Source organism: Polypterus senegalus, unplaced genomic scaffold, assembly GCF_016835505.1.
Source record: "Polypterus senegalus isolate Bchr_013 unplaced genomic scaffold, ASM1683550v1 scaffold_673, whole genome shotgun sequence".
NCBI lineage: Eukaryota > Metazoa > Chordata > Cladistia > Polypteriformes > Polypteridae > Polypterus > Polypterus senegalus.
In genome coordinates, this window is record NW_024380604.1 from 6,557 (window position 1) to 12,102 (window position 5,546).

At 51.3% G+C, this 5,546-nt stretch overlaps 1 pseudogene; it reads right to left on the reverse strand.

Annotated features, from left to right (window-relative positions):
* Nucleotides 1-2,104: 2,104 nt before the first annotated feature.
* LOC120520257 lies at nt 2,105-2,270 on the reverse strand (annotated as a pseudogene).
* Nucleotides 2,271-5,546: the final 3,276 nt, after the last annotated feature.

Here is a 5,546-nt window from a genome sequence, read left to right on the forward strand (position 1 = left end):
GGACCCGAACGTTTAATTTTCGAAACAACCACCCTTCCAAGCTTAACCAAAGGATGCTGGTTTTAACCCGCGGAAAAAGCCCTAACAGGGGAAAAGGGCGCAGGGCAGCAGCCCTCTGTTTCGAGTAATTAGGTTCCCGAGGGGAACAGGCAAGGAAAGACTACCATCTCACTCCACCAAAGCTGCCCCCCCAACCAAAGCCCATGTTGAAGCGGGGAACTTTGCAGGCAAACACGCAAACTTTTAGCAAAAGGGAATAATGGAAAATTCGCTGGAAAGGGCGGAAAAAGGGGCTGCCACACATACCCACCGCCGGGTTTTTACTATAGAGGGGTCGGGAAAGGGGGCAGGCGTGTTTCCCTTTTACCTTCAGAACCGAAAAGGTAAAGCCTAAAGGCCATCCGTCGTGCGTGGAAAGTGCCCGAGCAAGCCACACATAGACGTTCAAATTTTTTAACTAAATTTAACTTTAAAAATCAGATGTTAATTTGAACAATCCCCCCAAAGCTTGCCTTCCCCAATTAGCCCCACAAGCGTTTCTGAATTCACAGGAGCACTCGCCCTGAACTTCAAAGGGCCTACTGACCAAACTTTTTAATTGCAAAACATTTATTTCCCTAGATAACAAAAACCCGTTTTTTCATTGACTTCCAAGGGCTCACAGGGCCCACCTCCAGCCAGCCCTGTACAAACTTCAAGGGTGCCCAAAAGGCGGAAAAAATTGAATTAATACTGGAAAGGCGGAAAGCCATAAAAGCGGGGCTCGGGACGGGGGGTGCAGCCCGGCGAAAGGACGCCAGGCGGGCGTGAGGGCATCTTGGCCGGGTGGCCCTGGGGAGAGGCGGGAACCAGGCAAAGGGACCCTTTTTAAACCCACTCACTCCATCCCCGATGCCAAAAAAGAGGAGCGTCAGTGGGCGGTTTCGGTAGAACCCGAGACAAAGAAAATCTTGACACCACTCACCCTTTGGGTTGAGGAAAAAAGGGAGAAGGCAAAAGGCCGTGGGAAAACCTCGAACACGGGGCCCCACTCCCGGAGCCCAGCTGGGTTAGAGGGAAAAACCTCCTGGCACCGTCAACTGCCTCAACACGCCTCGGACATTAAACCTGGACCTGTGGAATCTGGAGTATAAAGCTGTACACAGGCGGTGGAACTTTTCAATTTCAAAACCCCTTTATTAATTAATTTAAAATTCAATTAATAATTAATCAACCGCTCTCTGGGCTTTTCCCCTTTCCTCTATAGGCAACCCCACCAAGGTTTGTCTTTTATACCAGTAAAGGAAATTACTTTGCTCCCGGAAGACTAATACCTCGATCTATCGGGCAAGCCTCATTCCTGTTCCAAAACAAAATTGGTCCCCGATGGAGTACAATATCAACCGATGCCCAAACCTTCCAAAAAAGGCCCGGTCCTAAATCCCAGGCAAAAGCAAAAACTCCTGTTAGCTCAACTTGGCAGAGGAAGCCTGCCTAACAAGCAGCTGAACCCATGGACATCCCCGGCCTATCAAAAGGGCCCCCTGGAGCCAAGGCCTGAACAGCCCAGGGTTGCCCGGCGAAACCCTGGGTTGGCGTAGCGAAAGCTGGGATGGGAGGCGGGGAGGAGGGACCTTTTTCCTTTTGGGGTTTGGGGGGGGATTGGGGCGGGGTTGGCCAGGGAAGAGGCGGTTAAACAACCCCTCCCGCCCGGGGGGATAAAAAGAGGGACAGTGACCCCGGGCTGTGTTGAACCCGGCGTAACCTTAGAACCCGTTACACCGCTAATTTATGAAAAGGCACACCTGGGGTGGTGAAAAGGCCTGAAACAGGCGCTGAACGCTCAGACAGCCGCGACTCTTCGGTTCTGGACTTTGGTTCCCGGTAGCGGCAGGCGAGCTGGCCCATTACACCACCCCACCACCCCGTTCAACCTTGCCGACCCTCGTTGGATGTTGGAAATATAAAGCAATGCGCCTACAGGCAGGCCTTCTTAATCAATAAACTAAATTAATTAATTAATTAATTAATTATTCAGTTAAAATAAATCAATCCTGCTCTGGCTAAGCTTTTTCCCTTCCTCATATAGGCAATCCCAGCCAAGTGCTTGCTTGTTTATACCAGTAAAGGAAATACCCCTGAAGTACTGCAATACCAGGTCGATCTGGAGTGGACGGAGCAACCCTATTCCATCTCCCTTCCAAATCAATTTAATATATGGTCCCAGATAGGGCGATGATATTAAACTGATAAGAACAGATACTCATGATCTTAGCCAAAGGCGGAGCGATGCCACAAACTCCCGGCCAGCCAGCCCCAGGCCTTGATGCGCATGCTGCATGGTAAGCATCAACTTGCGAGGAAGAGCTGCCCTAAGACAAAACGCCCAGAGCGGGAACCCATGTGACATTCCAGGCCCGTGCAGGGTGCCCCCCTTGGCCAAAGGGCCCGATACAAAGCCCAAGGCTGCCACAACGCGAAAACCCGGGTTCCCGGGATAGCCGGGCGGGGAGGGGAGGGGGGGTGGGGGGTTGGGGCAGCGTGGTCCTTTGGGGGGGCGGGTGGGGTTTGGGAGGTGGAACCAGGCAGGGAGAGACCAAACCAAATTTACCCCATGCCTGAGCCCCCCAAAAAAAGAAGAGACGCAGTTAAACCTTGCACCCTATCCCTGGAAAACAGAAACCTTTGGACCGCGTACAACGTTGAGAAAGTTTAAAGAAGCCTCCTGGCCCCTGTTGGAAAGGCCAAAGGGGCTCAGCCTCAGACAGCCTCAGACCCAGGCGGGAGCTTAATAACCCTGCTCGTCGGCTTGGTGTTAATCTTCACTACCCCAAAAGGGCCTCTAATTTTTTCCTTACACTTTAAAAAGGAAAAATTACAATCTTAACAGCCCAGAACTTTTTCCATTAAGCTCAAATTAAGTAAATTAAATAATTATTAATTATTATTAAATAATTAAATAATCCTGCTCTGGCTAGAGCTTCTTTCCTTCCCAAAGGGCCCCCGCCAAGGCTGCTTGTCTTGTTTATACCAGTAAAGGGAAAAGGACCGCCTAAACTGCAATACCAGGTGGGTTGGGTGGCGGAGCAAGCCCTTATTCCATCCTGTTCCAAACAATTTTATGGTCCCAGAAAGGGGGATAAATTAAACTGATAAGAAAGATACTACACTTTTAGCCAAAGGCCAGAGCGACCAAAACTCCCCAGGCCAGCCAGCCCCCGTCGCCCATGCGCGCTGCATGGTAAAACAACTTGGCAGGGGAAAGCCCCAAGAAGGCGAGGTGAAACCCCTGTGACAGTCACGGCGTGAAAACGGGCCAGGAGCCAAGGCCTGGTCAAGGGCCCCGGGAGTTGCCAAAAGGGGAAAACCCGGGTGGCGGAACGGGAGGCGGGCACATTTGGCAGGGGGACGTCAGTTTCCCTTTGGGGGTTTGGCGCCGGGTGGGATTTGGGGAGCGGTACCCGCAGAGAGGCGTAACCACACCACTCACCCGCCCCTAAGCCCCAAACAAGGGGAGGCTGAAGGCGGGTTTCCAGATTCCTTGAGACACCACGTCACAACTCTTCGAAACGGTCACCTGTTGGGGTTAAAAAAAGGGGCTACCTTGGGCCGCCTGTTTAACAAGGGCCCCGAACGGGGCCTTTCAGGCTTCAGACCGCTGGGTCTTTTTTTGGGTTAATAAACTTCCTCTCTAAAGGGGTTTTTCCGGCCTGCTTCCTCACCCCAAAAGGCTTAAACCGGCCTCGCCTGACTCTGTTAATCTGGGGGACAAAGCAAAGCCCAAGACTGTAACTTTCAAATTTAATAAATTAAACCCTTATTAATTTTTTTTCATAAATAATTAAAACAATTGGCTCGGCTGGGCTTTTTTTCCCATAGTAGAAAACCCAGCCAGGCTGCTTGTCTTGTTTAACCGGAAGGAGAAAATCACCCGCCCAAATCACTGCAATACCGGTCGCCGTGAGGGAGACAACCCTGAAACCCTGCAAAATCATTAATAATGGTCCCAGGGACTACAGAAAAAAAAGAAGGTACCCCATGCCAAGGCGAAAACCGATGCAAAACTCCCAGGCAGCCACACCGTTGCCCGCGGGCATGGGCATCAAATGCCCAGGAAAGCTGCCCTGAAAAGGCGGGCGAGACCCAAGGAAAGCTCGGAAAAGCCCACCTGGAGCCGGGCCCGATCAAAGAAGGGTGAAGCAGGAAAACTCGGTTGTCCGAACGGGGGGCGTTCAGGGGGGGGCGGGGGAGGGGGGAAGGTAAGGCCTTTCCTGTTCCCCTGGGATTAGGCGAGAAACCCGGGGAAGAGATACCACCACCTTCCCCCCCGTCCCACAAAAGGGAAATGAAGGGACAGCTACATCCCGCCACCCGCACCTTTCAGACCTGCCTCACTGTTGGTTGGGAAAATAAAAGGGAAACTCCGGCCGCCTTTTAACAAGGCCCGAACACCCTACCCATCAGACAGCCTAATTCTTCTGGTTGGAGCTTTTAATCTTCCCTTTGCGGACAACGGTTCCTTTTCCTAACAAAACGCCTTCAATTACTGCTACATCTTGAATGCTGGAAGACTCAGGCTCCTCGCAAATGAACTTTTCTTATTAGTCAAATTTAAAATAAATAATTAAATGAATAATAACAGTTTAAAAAATTAAACCCAAAAAGCCGGGAAACAATTTCCCCTCAAAGGGCCCCCGCCAAGCTGGGGAGTCTTGTTTTCCAGAAAGGAGAAAGTGACCTCTGGGAAATTCAATACAGGTCGGCAAGGTAATAAACCGTTCCATCCCCTGTCCCAAAACTTAATTGGCCCCGATGGCGATCAGATTCTGATAAAACGATTACTGCTAGAAAGGCGAGAAGCGTTAAAATCCAGGCCGCACCCCGCCCGCCCAAGGCAGGGATGGTAAGCCACAACTGGGAAAAAGCCCCTAGCAAAGCGGAGAGGAACCCAGTGACATCAGGCTGGGACAAAACGGCCCCCCTTTGGGGCAGGCCGAACAAGCCCAAGGTTGAACGAAAACCCCCGGAGTTCGAAACGAGAGCCATTCGGGTGGGGGCGTGGAGGGGGGACACAGCTGAGCCCTCTGGGTTTGGGCGCTGTGGCCGGGGAGGCGGGTAGCCAGCAAAAGGACGGAAACCACCTCTCCATTTCCCCCCGCCCCGGAAAGCCCACAAACAGAAGAGCGCAGTGAAGCGGTCAATAGTTCCTAACACCATTACAACTTCTTATCACACTTTACATGTTGGAATTAATAAAAGGCACATCCTGGCCTGCCTGTGTGACAAGCCTCGACACAGGCGCTGCCAAAAACAGTGCAGAATGTCAGGTTCTGGGCTTAATAAGGTTCCGCTAGGTAAGGCGGGCCCAACTTCCCCTCCCCCAAACACCCTAATTCCGGCCGCTGATCTGTTGGAACTGGAAGACTAATACTAGCCACAGGACCATAACTTCAATAGAAAAAAACCCTTTATTTTAAAAAAATTAATTTAATTTAAAAGGGCCCGCTCTCAGACTCTTTCCTTCCATAATGGGGGAATCCCGCCAAACTGCTTCGAACCAGTTAAAA